Source organism: Panulirus ornatus, chromosome 41 (assembly GCF_036320965.1).
Source record: "Panulirus ornatus isolate Po-2019 chromosome 41, ASM3632096v1, whole genome shotgun sequence".
In the NCBI taxonomy this organism is placed as follows: Eukaryota; Metazoa; Arthropoda; class Malacostraca; order Decapoda; family Palinuridae; genus Panulirus; species Panulirus ornatus.
The window spans coordinates 4,549,624-4,563,923 of NC_092264.1; the positions used below are offsets into that span (position 1 = coordinate 4,549,624).

The 14,300-nt window shown below is 38.7% G+C and overlaps 1 protein-coding gene across 2 annotated transcripts in view; it reads right to left on the bottom strand.

Moving 5' to 3' along the window:
* Positions 1-12,894, bottom strand: part of LOC139761625 (uncharacterized) — a 95,779-nt gene extending 82,885 nt beyond the window's left edge. The window contains exons 1-2 of one of the 2 annotated variants that reach the window (XM_071685896.1): positions 12,834-12,894; positions 1-392 (exon numbers count right to left, since the gene is read on the bottom strand). The exon at positions 1-392 is cut by the window's left edge and continues 730 nt beyond it. The gene's annotated coding sequence lies outside the window, so the exon portion shown is untranslated. The other variant, XM_071685897.1, reaches the window with a different exon arrangement.
* Positions 12,895-14,300: the final 1,406 nt, after the last annotated feature.

Below are 14,300 nucleotides of genomic sequence, written 5' to 3' on the forward strand. Positions count from 1 at the left end.
CTGTTTCATTTTTTCTTATTCCGCATTTCGTCAGTCACTGAGTCAAAAGCCCCCGAGACTTCGTTGTCATTTTCTTGGAGACATTGGTTCGACTCTCACATTATCAGTTCTTGCCACTCTCGTGAGTGGGTCCGCTCCAACCACTGTTGTTACGTGACCGTATCTAACTAGTGGGCCACTTTATAAAGTGTTACCATCACTTCTCACTGTTTTATGCCCCCCTTTAAAGTGGGCCACTGCGTCTGTTATCACAGTCATGTGACCTAAGATATCAGGGTAAGTTAATGTTATCTTCACTTGATATCCATCAAGATATCATTTTTCAAAGTTTTCGATATCATTCGTCAAATATTTAGTGTGTTTTTTTTCGACGTTAATTAATTTTTTCTTTCCTGAAAATAGCATGGGTAATTCTGATTCATTAGGAAAATAATTAAGCATGACATCTTTTTGGGGTAGAAATTATAGGGATTTAACTTTCATCCATCACAGCGCCTTACAAATACTCGAACTGTGATTAAAAAAACCTGACAGGATTAGATATGGAACTTAAAACAAAATCCCGATAAAAAAAACGTATAACTAAATACGTTAAAATTTAACTCGGTAGAAACAATTTGCTTTTTACAAATGAACGTTGAAATGTTTGATACAGTAGAACTTAACATACTCAGTGTGAACACATTAGTATGAAACAAAGACTAGAAACACAACAGAAATGAACATAGACGTAATGAAGTATGTTAATGAATACAGCAGAACTGAAGACAGTGAACATGGTAGCAAAAATAAGATGTGTTTTTCCTTTAAAGTTTTTTTTATGATTATTTCCCTTATTACCTCCGAGAGCAGTTATCATGTGTGTGTGTGTGTGTGTGTGTGTGTGTGTGTGTGTGTGTGTGTGTGTGTGTGTGTGTACGCATCTGCCATCGTTTAAGTAACTGTCTTTATGAATAGCATTAATTCACGTATATAATTTTTTTTCCAGTGCTTATATTCGTAAATAAAAAAGAAAATATCAATATTTTTTTTCCCCGTTTATTTACAAAATACCGGTGGTGATCCATTTACAAACGAGGCGTCAACGTTTCTCGTCATTTGATGCCACTATCTCTGTCAGCTGGTAGGGCACTGTATCCCCCCTGATCTGTCTATGTGAAAACCATGTTTATTGTATATTTTCCTTTTTTTTTTTCATTTTGGAACACAAAACCAGCATGGAGCCAGTTTGAAGGTGAGGGTATTTTTATGATTTTCGATGCACATCACCAGTAATCATGTGGATTAATAGAAAATATATAGGGACAGGAATCATTATATTGCACTGTATCATTTTTTGATTTTCCCTGCTAATTCTAATTACGATTCTGATTCGATGCTTTGCAAGTTGGAGGCACCAGAGATTGGCAAGGATGTTGTGAGTTAATTGGCTATCTCAGTTGAGCTTCATTAAGGACGCGTTGTTCACGGCATAAAGAATATATATGTAAAATTCAGACTGATGAGCGATTTTTTTTCTATCAAAGAAAGTTCAAAACAAGTCCCAACTGCACAGAATTAACTAAGATTAAAGATAATCTTGCATATCAATATTGATGTGTGTGTGTGTGTTTGTGTGTGTGTGTGTGTGTGTGTGTGTGTGTGTGTGTGTGTGTGTGTGTGTGTGTGAAACTTAAGCTTTGACCTTAGCCGTAACGTTTGGGTCAAAGGGCGTAGTTGTGGGGGGCGTACTGAATGAAGATTAGGATATGGTAAGGATGAAGGTGCTGTGAAGATGGCTTTTTACCTAACCCTTAAGAGGGTAGTTAAGTGGTGTGGTGAAGGTCAAGAGAATTGTGAGGGTGTACTGAAGATGAATCTTGACCTGACCTCTGTTTTACTTCATGTTTGCCCTAACCTATTCCTGCCTCACACCCTCCTGCATGACCAGGCCCCTCATGAATCAAAGCATCGTTCACTTCATCCTTCCATCTCTTATTTGGTCTCTCAATTCTTGTTCCCTCGAATTCTGATATACCTCTTAGTCAACCTCTTATGCAGCTGCTCGGAATGAACGGAGGGAGAATTTGACATATGGGCCTGTTCTTAAGACAAATAGGATTTTTCATAACAGTCTTAAGTTTTTCTCTTTATTTGGAATGGTATTATAGAATATACGTCAGGTTTATTATGTCAAAGCCAAGTACACACGAATCGTAGATCCATCATAGCGATGTTTTATCGACATGAAAAAGGAAAAGTTTTTGATTCTAAGAGCAAAAAAGGGGGGGAATATAGACGATGGAATCTTGTGGAGTGAGAGTAAAAATATTCGCCTCGAGTCTAAAGGCTCTTAGATTCCTTCCATCCCATTACCTTTTCCAGATAGAATCGAGAAGGTGTAAAGGTGTCGGAGAATGAATATGGACGGGAAGTTATCAGGGGATAATTCTGATAGGTGTCGGGGGATGGGATTTCTTCGCAGGTCTTTGCTGGCAATAGTATTTTCGCGAAGTCCAGATTCTTCAAGAATTGGACCTCGAGTGTTCAACACTTCTGTGGTGTAAGCCTACATCTGCATAATTGTTATTGCTACACTTATCGCTCATCATTATAAAGGAATTTTAAGGAATTCGAACGGCAATATACCATTATTATTATTATTATTGTTATTATTGATATTATTATTAGCATTATTATTGATCAGCGAAGTTACGCAACACTCAGTCAGTGATTCGATGTTTTTTGATAATTATGTGTTGCCCGAGTTTCTTTTTTTATTCGTATCGAAATAGCTAATGCTTTATGAAAAACGAGCCTCAATTACGGTGCAATGCCTATTTGGAGTAACATAAATAGGTTACTCTGTTGAAAAGGATTACCATTATCAATATTATTTTTAGATGCAGATATCATTAAATGGCCAATTTTCATTATCATAATCCATTGAGGTCCCAGAACGTTCGTTATCAATACATGAAGTACATTTGAACTCGACTGGAAGTTCTTTGTATAAACGCAAAGGGCAACAGACAGAGTGAGAGCGTGCAATGTCTTAGAATGAAGGATTTCCCCAACGCCTGAAGAAGGCGTTGAAGGTTCACTTCAGATAAAGACATCTTTTGTTAGTCTATCAGTTTCGTCAATACTACCCTATACTCAGAATAAGCCAAGCCATTTCGTTATATGTATTACGGTGAGTACTTACTCTCTTTTTACCCTTCATCCACTTGTCATTGATTAACGTAAAAGGAGACCATTAATGGTTCTCTTTTTTTGAACATTTCTTTTCGTCTGTGTGACGACTTACTTGCTTGTTCCTTGAAGCATGATGCTGTTCTGTGCGAGAGAGGGTATGCCATTGGGTCACGAGGCTTATTGATTGATGTATAAATCTTTTATACATCTAACTCACGTGCTCTCTCTCTCTCTCTCTCTCTCTCTCTCTCTCTCTCTCTCTCTCTCTCTCTCTCTCTCTCTCTCTCTCTCTCTTGCCTTGGTGGAATGTCTTCATCACATGTGGCGTACCACATCTCTTTCTCTTCTCATGTAAGCTCCACATCGACTTTCTCCCCCTGAGCTTATAAGCATAAATGTGAACAAAACCTGTTAATCCTTCTAAGTTCCTTATAAACTATCGCTTCAACTTTGTGGCATAATTGTTAACAAGCTTTTCTTTGTCAAACCTAACCTCCTCATAGACTTTTTCTTGAATGTTCCCTGCTATAAAAGGGTAACAAAACCTTTTTGTTCAGCAGGAGGTATATTGCTTGCTTTCCGAACTCGAGTATGTAAGAGGCGTCGTGATTACATCCAAGTTGATGGCTTTCATTTGGATTACCTACCTGGGATTAATGATTGCATACGTCTTCTGGGGAAAGCTATACACCTGAATGATGCTGCGATGAATTGCTATCAATATCACAATCATTATCATTGTTGCTACTACTACTACTAGTATTATTATTCATTGTTATTCATTATTATTATTGTTATTATTATTATTTATTATTGTTATTATTGTTATTAGTGGTAGTAGTAGTAGTCGTATATACTCCACACACTTCATTTCTATCATTCAGATCTCTAGAACTCGAGATATATAGACATAATAAACATCTGTAATGTATATTGATGTGCAGTGAAGCATTTATCTAAAGCATCAATAATACGGTTGTGATTTGTATGTGTCTGTGAGAGTGCTGTTCTCTGTGTGACGGTCTTTACACGCTTGGGTTATAGACGTTATCATGTTGTTATATTGGTAAATTATAGGTTTCTTATGAGTGTTACGCTTTAGTGTTATAGGTATGACAGAGGTGCGCTATAGTTTTCTTATATATAAATTGTGACTATGTATTATGACAGTGAAATGTACCTGTTTGTAGAGAGGCGTTTTAATGTGTTACAACTGTGACGGAGCTGTGAACTATTGATATGTCACGTGTGACAGGGCAGTGACATGATAATGTAGATGTGAATGTTCAGTGTGACAGCAGTGACACACACAGCAGTGAATTGCTGGCATATCAAAACTCTACGGAGCAGTGGCATGATGTTTTGCGGCAGTGAAGACACAGCAATCATCTGTAACGGAGCTGTGATATAGTGTTGTACAGCTGCTATAACAGTGCTATAGTTGTGAAATGAATCCTTGTTATACTAGGAAAATGTGTTATAACAAATGTATGTTAGATTTTGTTTATTATAACTGTGACGGAGCTCTGTTGTACTGGTGTGTCACAACTGTGAAAGGATGTAATGGCTGTGTTAATAGTGTGTTATTCTGGGCTATCATAGTTCTAATATAGCTATATCATACTCGTTTATCTTGTTGATAATGCTTTGGTATGCTGGCCTCAGAGCTGAAACGGGGCTCAGTTATCTTGCTCTAACATAGCTTTATTATGCTGGCCTCTTATAGCTGAAACAGCGCTCTGTTATCTTGCTCTAGATTAGCTGGCTTTCTTATACGGGTGTTTTATAGCTGTGATAAAGCTGTTTTATTACTGTTCATCATAGGTATGATGGACCTAGATCGCGCTGATGTAGCTGCTTTGGAGTTGTACTTTATGAATGTGATAAAAAGCTTTAAGCAGTCAAACAACATTGGTACAGTCTTTTGAGGCAAAAAAAAAAAAAAAAAAAGAAAAACATGCTCCAGTGTGTACAAAATAAAGTTTCTCAAAAATCAGGTTTGCTGGAATAAGGTAAAGTCATTCCTGGCTGCTGATGCAGGTGGACAAACGAAATAACTTTACCCTTTCAGTATTTCCCAAAGCCTGTTTCCAGTCTTTCGCTCATTTGCATAAGGCCTTCAGTTACATATTTGGCTGTTGATATCAAATACTCATGTTAAAGTTCAATATATATATATATATATATATATATATATATATATATATATATATATATATATATATATATGTGTGTGTGTGTGTGTGTGTGTGTACATTGAGATGTATAGGTGTGTATATTTGCGTGTGTGGATGTGTATGTATATACATGTGTATGGGGGTGGGTTGGGCCATTTCTTTCGTCTGTTTCCTTGCGCTACCTCGCAAACGCGGGAGACAGCGACAAAGCAAAATAATAATGAGAAAAAAATATATATATAATGTTCTTGGACTCCTTGTTCATGTGATGTGGTAATACCGCGAGCTTTTACAACATTGTTAAGGACCATTTCTCCATAAAGGAGCCCAAATTATCCTTCCCCTATGAGGAGGACATCCTTGAAGCTGCATGAACCTTATAAAAAAAAAAGGACTTCGGGTTATCTTACTGATTATTGAGCTCATTAACTATTTAACTCTACCTTTTTTTGCTTTTTTTGGAACAAGTGGTCTTTACCCCCTCCTCCTCATTACATTATGTCCGGTGATGATTAACTCTTTTGCAGTCATTTGCATTCTCTCTCTCTCTCTCTCTCTCTCTCTCTCTCTCTCTCTCTCTCTCTCTCTCTCTCTCTCTCTCTCTCTCTCTGTGTTCTTGGTTCATTTACCTTAAACTTCGTTGCGTCCCTTAGTGGCCCAGCAAAAAATTATAGGCTTTTCCACATCGCTTGTCACGTTTTGAAACACCATTCCTCGCGGAGGCCGTATGTAATCAGCCACCATACCATCGTCTCTTCGATTCATCTCGGCCACTTCATGTGTCCTTAAGTGGAAACCACAAACCAACAAGTCGTTTGTGATTGAAAAGTCACTCAAGCAAGACTCGTCCGGGTCGTGTTGCCCATGAAGAGCTGGTGAGAGGTTTGTGAACTGGAATCACACGACTGAACAACCTACAGAGGTCACGACCCTTGGGGTCAAGCCTAACCATCGCTCACTTTGCCCTCCGGGTTCATCCATTTCGCCAAGGTCAAGGCGCCATAACTTAGGTGAATGTGATTACGGGCAATTCAGTCACCGTGAACCGACTTCCACCGTAATTGTACAAACAAGGACTGGGGAGGGAGGGATATTCCATCTGAGGTTCGCGAGTCGATAACTGAAACAGCATCCGGACCTATACGTATCTATGTGCTATATAGATGTGCTATATAGATGTGCTATATAGATGTGCTTTATATATGTGCTATATAGATGTGCTATATAGATGTGCTATATAGATGTGCTTTATATATATGTGCTATATAGATGTGGTATATAGATGTGCTTTATATATATGTGCTATATAGATGTGCTATATAGATGTGCTATAGCAATGTTTCTTCTGTGGATTGTGAGGTAGTGAGGGCGTGTCCCGGGACGTTAGCTAAGCCAGGATGCACGAGGAGTATTCCTGTGGCAGTTCGAATGAGCAATTTCTCCTCATCAAAGAGTCATCGTAAATATATCCACCAGAGAATTTCTATTTACATAATCTCGCGATTTCATTCCGTTTTCTTTCATAAACAACATTGGGCGATGTAATGGGTGAACTTAGTCATTTTCCGTAGCGTCCTTCTGTGTGGCTGTAGGTTTTTTGCCCAGAGTCACAGTATTTACGCTGTGGTTACAGTGGTGACCACAGCGATTACTGTGGTAAACGCAGTTATCTGTTATCTTTAACCACTTCGGTAAGGTTAAGGTGTTTCTACCTAGCGATAAGCAGGATACATAATTTGATATTCCTTTTAATCGTTTAAGGTAATACGATCATGTAAATGATAATGCAGTTATGTAAATACTGGTACACACACCCACATGCACACACACACACACACACACACACACACACACACACACACACACACACAAGATCGTAAAGAAATTAGAATGGCAATTACTTTTTAAGTCATGGGTATTTTTTGATAGATGGCTCACATACTCACATTCTTTTTGAGAATGTTGCACCAAAAAGCAGTACACTGCTGTTCACGGGGTATTAGATGCCATTTTGCTCGTTGCTCCAACAGGGGCTGGTCTTGAATGGATCGAATGTCACAGATACTTTGGATCGAATCCCTTTCTCACCTTTTTTTATATCCTTCTTGATCGAGCGATTAAGTTCCCGTTCAATCTACTAGATAGATTTCGAGCGATATTGTACCTTCGGGTTTTGTTCAAAACGTGATGAACTTCAGATGTAACCATAACTCAATATGTGATTCACAGGATCGTTTGTGGACCCATCTTTTCCCTGTTGGTACTAGTGCATTTACATGGAATTAGATTTATATACGTATTCCGATCACTTCCGATCACCGATAGTGAGTTCTTGTGTACATAACTGCCTTGCAGTGAACTATATAGACGACTAATTGAAGGTAGAGATAAGCATTATCGTAATATGTATATTCACTAACAGTCTAACAACATGAATCAAATCTGTTAAATTGTTATCAGTAAATCTAATGAAGTTTTAGCTGGCCGGAACATTAACCTTATCAGAGAGTTACGGGTCTTTAACGAAGGTACGTTGGTAACTTTGCAGATAAGAGCGCACATGATGTGGAACCGCAGCCCAGGCGATCAGGAGCAGCAGTAGAATTGCCACTACACCACGGTGTTAAGAAGTCGCTGTTTGCGCAAAAAAAAAAAAAAAGGAAAATACGATGGGGATTTTTTTTATTTTAATTTCAGTAATTAACTCGATATGCTTCGTTGAATTTTCATTGCATATTGAAATCGTTTATTACGAAAAATGATCAACTCTAAAACAAAAATGTAATATATATATATATATATATATATATATATATATATATATATATATATATATGTGTACATTGAGATGTATAGGTATGTATATTTGCGTGTGTGGACGTGTATGTATATACATGTGTATGGGGGTGGGTTGGGCCATTTCTTTCGTCTGTTTCCTTGCGCTACCTCGCAAACGCGGGAGAAAGCGACAAAGCAAAATAAATAGATAAGAATAAATAAATAAATATATATATATATATATATATATATATATATATATATATATATATATATATATATATATATATATATATATATGATGCTACCCGAGTCTCTTGGCTGAGGTTACACCGCGAGTGAAAAGTCATCTTTTGCATGTCTTTGTACCTCTGGGAGAACAGTCTCGTCAAAGAACGTCTCGCTCTCAAGGAGTTCACATTTCCCTGCTGCTGGAAGTATTGCAGCCTCTTGCTGCAGGAGCGTTTCAGAAAAGAGTTCATGGGTAACGCCAGACCTCTTTCGCAGAAATTGGTCAACAGACAGTTAAGGTCGTAGAAAAAATGTATATATGAATATATATATATATATATAGCCATGCTAAATTCTGTTTGAAGTAGAGTATCATCTGCTGGCGGACGCATTAAATCTATTACATATTTTGTATTCTTTTTTTTTTTCATTTGTTCTGTTCACATTTTTCAGAAAAATTCCATCATAATCTCGAGTTTAGCTTTAAATATGAATGGATTGAAAGTGAAAAAATTGATTGCTGTGTCTTCAGAGCTTTCCCATGTGGAATGTTCTCCCAGCAAGCCAGCAAGCACACAGGATCCATGAGGCAAGATGCGTCTTACAAGGATCTGTTGTGTTATGGAAAGTGGTTACGTGAAATTGTCCTCTCCTTGTAAGATTACCATCAGCTGTCACTGTATGTTTTATACCAACCACACGATTACATTCTGATATTATAGGCACATTGATTTCCTTCACTTTGATTACGTTTGGCAAATATATATATATATATATATATATTATTTTTAATGTAATGATATTCACCAATCACAATATATTCCTCAAATGATTATTTAGTATCTTATTCGTATCTGAGTTCACACTTATTTTCTTTCATCAAGCTTTTCAAGAATTCCTGTATGTAATATGAATCATTGGTTGCTATGTTATAATTTTTTTCATTGATTTGTTGCCGTTATAGCTACAAATCGCTAGGTTGTTCTTTTATCTTTGCACCATCGTATTATGTAGTTTCAGATGTGAAATAGATATGAAAAAGAAAGATACGTCGTCTCGTCCCAGTATTTGAATCCACTTCTCTGTCTGTCTTCTCGTAGACGTAGATTCATTAAGTCATCCTTTCCCACCGTCGTATTATACCAACCATACAAATACGTCAGTGATTAACATACACGAGTTCAGGGAGGTTCAATAGCCTTAGCCTGTCTGTAAACCTATCCACTTGGCTCCGCTTTGAGAGCCATCACAAGTTCCCCTTTGCTCGTTACCGTCATATCCACGCCTCGCACATGTTCCAACATTCTTTCCTCCTCCTCCTCCTCCTCCTCCTCCACGTCATTACTTGCAACATGATATCTTTTAAAACTTGTTGTAATATTTCTCTTTTCGTCTTGCGTTCTTGTGTGATGGTTATATGGTCATTGTCTGTGTGTTAAGGGAGAAGATTTTTACGCTCGTGTTACCACGTCTCTTAACCTCGTGTGTATATATATATATATATATATATATATATATATATATATATATATATATATATATATATATATACCATATCTTAACTCCTGTGTATGTACCCAAACACTCTCCAGCCTAAACCCGGTACTCATTTATTGAACCTGCGTTGGGTGTGGGCCGACTGCCACGCCCGAGATTCGAAACCACGCGATCCTACCTCGGGTAGACCCTTGCTGACTCGTTGTCCATGTCCGTATGTGTGTCTGTAGGGGGAGGATGTATTTATGTCCCGTTTTTTTATGTATATGTATATATAGATGTATTTCCGTACGTGAAGTTACTGTTGTAACGTGGATGAATACCCTTCATGTCTGAGGCACTGGAGTTACTGCTGTGTGTGTGTGCGTGTCTATGTCTTTGTGTCTGTGTCTTTGTGTGTGTGTGTGTATAGATTCTATAGATAACACAGCGTTTCCCATACTTGCCCCATCCATCTATTTATCGTCCTCTCTTAGGTGTATAGATTCTATAGATAACACAGCGTTTCCCATACTTGCCCCATCCATCTATTTATCGTCCTCTCTTAGGTGTATAGATTCTATAGATAACACAGCGTTTCCCATACTTGCCCCATCCATCTATCTATCGTCCTCTCTTAGGTCACATCTCATAAGACCTTAAGTTTACCTCCCGAGCAGCTTTATTATAAGCCTTATGGACGGTTCATTCAACTCTCCTTTTCCTATTTCTTACGAAGATTCTGTGAAGGTAGGTTCTGTCTGAGGGTGGTAGACGGTCAGATCCTGTTTAGGGTAGGGAGATTCCCAGGGCAACACAACACGCTATCACTCACTCTTTTCCTCACCAACAAGAGATGAACTAATCCTCATACCTTCGACATGCGCAGTCAAGTATGGAAACGTCTTCTCTAGTATTTAAACGCCGTCTCTAATATTTAAACGCCTTCTCTAGTATTTAAACGCCTTCTCTAGTATTTAAACGCCGTCTCTAATATTTAAACGCCGTCTCTAGTATTTAAATGCCTTCTCTTGGACGATAACTTTATGAAAAAGAATGATCTTAGGATGGGAGGGCGCTGTGTGCAGCCAAAGGTAGACATTTCCCCTAAATGTTAGGTGAAGGGTGGGGGATTATCTGATCCCCCGGGGAGTTTAAAACCATGACCCTTTCCTCCTAGAAGGATCGAGTACCACACTGTGTATCTAATGCCCTCAATATTTTCCGATCACATATGTATACATATATATGTATTCTTTTTATGTGACGTAGTTTTTGTAAACTGGACACGAGTCTAAACCACACACTTTCCCTCCCACAAAAATATGCATCCACATATTTGCCGTGACTCAGAGTCTTTGTGGGGATTCGTTCAGGAAATTGAGAGAGACGGACAGACAGACGTATGGAGAGAGAGAGAGAGAGAGAGAGAGAGAGAGAGAGAGAGAGAGAGAGAGAGAGAGAGAGAGAGAGAAGAGGATGAGAAAGGCACAGATATCGAAATGTCAAAATGATAGATAGATATAGTGAAGGCCGGTTAGTTTAAACAGGCTGGGAAGATGAAAGAGAAAGAGGAAAGTTGCGATGTTGGTGTCAGGGAGCAACAGTAGAGACGGTAGAGGCTCGTACCTCCGAGCAACAAGTTACGCTTAACCGCTACACTGTAGCATATTCTTCTTTCCTTCATGGGTTAACTGTAGCGAAAAGAAATCCTAGCACTCGACCGAAAAGAAGAATGTTTTGTATTTCATTTCACCTCCCAGTTTCCTATTTGCTTCAGTAGGTTTCTCTTGTATTGACAAGTTTTTCTTTTTCGCATAAAGTAAAAACAGCGGTCATGGATCTTGATAAATAGACTGTAGCAAGTTATGTATTAATTATAACCGTAAGTATTTTAGTTATATTTTTTCTTCGTAAGATCCTAAAGCACGACAAGGATTTCGATGTGTTTCCCGTGGATCCACGTTGCTCTCCGCTGTATTCCACTGGGATAGGCTGGAGTCTTGTGAATCTGTGAGAATGTTTTTGGTTCACTACAGAGTCTTACGGTTATATATATATATATATATATATATATATATATATATATATATATATATATATATATATATATATATATATATATATATATAGGGTTAATACTGGATCGAGTTAGTCGTTACTTACTTAGTGTTATGTAACTTTTTTCTGAAGTGGGAAGTAGCATTTCTCTCTATGTGTGTCCCGTCTATGTAAGTGAATGAGGAGTGAGGCGTGGCATGTTACTATGTTGTCCTCATTATCAGATGTGTTTCTGTTGGTGTTGTTGCAACCATGAAGTGCCAGGTCCTAGTGTTTCTGCTGGTGTTGTTACAACCATGAAGTGCCAGGTCCTAGTGTTTCTGCTGGTGTTGTTACAACCATTAAGTGCCAGGCCATAACTAGTTCACTTGTACCAGCGTATATGGTGGCGGGTTGTAATATTTTTTTTTTGTATCACTTGTCATAAACGGAATGAGGTATTTAAAGTGTTCACTGTTGTAGGGGTAGATTACTGTCTGTGGGTTGTATCTAACAACACAAGTCCGCCGTACAACACACCGTCCTTTCAATAGGAATTAATGTTACTCAAATGTTTGTTATTTCCTTATCATTATGCGTGCAAACAATTTGAAGTGGGTCATGTATGTTGTCATAGTGTTATACGAGTTCAGAACAGTTCCTCATTTATGTTTACAAAGTTCATTTATTTTGCAAGTATTCAGATGAATGAATGAATGCTTTGTTTTTTTTCTAACTTTGTAAAATTTCCGTGGAGACATTCTTCGTGCGCTGGCATATTTATATTACACATTAACCATCGCCTGGCGATAGATAGGCTGGAACTGTATGGTTTCCACTCGTGTTTCTGCCGTTACTGAACACTTCGGTGTGGCAAGCGAGCCGGGAACGACATTAGGCGAGGCCCGCCGCATTTTTAAGCCCTTCGATAGTGTGCGATCTGGTTGTCCTCACCACCAGCACCTCCGCCGCCGCCAACCACCGCTTCCACAGCTCCATCCACGCGCACTGACTCATCCTAGGCTCCAACACCACAAGCTCTACCTCGGCCAACTTGCGCGCGCAGCCCTCCCGCGCCCTGACAAGCACCGCCAGTAGATGTTTTTAACAGTGGCTTTTCTCTCTTGTAGTTCAAGGGGTCTATATAGTGTGTGTGTTTATATGTAGATTTCCTACACGAGGGAAGGTCGAACGATTGTTTATAACACACGAGAGAGAGGGTGATTATAACACACGAGAGAGAGGGAGGGAATGTATAAGTTTGATCATAAAGTTGTCGAAGGATTGGCTTGCTCGATGGAAAGTCGTAGGGTAATGGTTTTACATGTGACCGTGGCAAGTTGTAGGATAGTGTACACGTCCACCAGTTCTTGAGATATGGTCCTCGAGCACATATTGATAGTTAGGCGCAAAGTAAATAATTCTAATATGATGATAATTTTCCCTTTTTTTCTCTTGTTCGTGGTAGCCGAGACGACGCGGGCAGATATATATATATATATATATATATATATATATATATATATATATATATATATATATATATATATATATATATATCAAATCGGTTGTTCACCCCTCACCTCTTATACTTTTTCCCATACAAACTTTTATAACATTTCAAGCCTTTTTCTTTCCCCCTCTTCCACCAACCCTCTCCCACATACATCACGTATTCCGTCAAAAACAAATGAATTCATTTGCCTTCATTTCTTTCACATACGAGCATACCTCACCAAGTGATGTATGTACCTGGGTTGAAGTGTCCCCTCTCTTGGTGTTCAGCACCCGTTATACATCATCTGATGTTCACTATTCATCAGCTCCCCTTCTTATCCCCCCCACCTCTCTTTATCAAGTTGATGTTAAGCTGTCATCCGTTTCGTCGTCTGGGAATGATGGTGTTGAGGTAGATAGGTTTATATAAAGGTTCAGACCTCTCTTGATCTCATAGCCACCTACGTACATAGATTACGAAATAGGATACCATCCCATTCAGACTGGAGCACTTCGCTTATCCTTTTCATTCACGCTCAGGCTCCTCCTCCTCCTCCTCCTCTTCCTCTTCCTCCTCCTTGCACCTGACTGAAGCAACGAAGGGTAGAATGACACACACAGTCCAGCTTGGCTTTAAGGTATACATTTCACATTCAGGTGCTGATGAACCCACCACTCTGATGTAACTGTAGTCATATAATCCCAGAAGGTTGAGTTTGGATAAACAAATGTGGCATCGCATTTTTTCCCCCCTAACTTCATTCCTGTCAACTCATACTACGCGATTCCTCGTCACAGTTTTCCCTGTCGACATCATTTTTTTTCCCCCTGCCTTGATACTTAACTCATCATAAATTGACGTTCCCCTCGTGCCTCTCCCTCAACAAATTCGTGCTTCAAATTCATCTTTGACCTCATTATTGT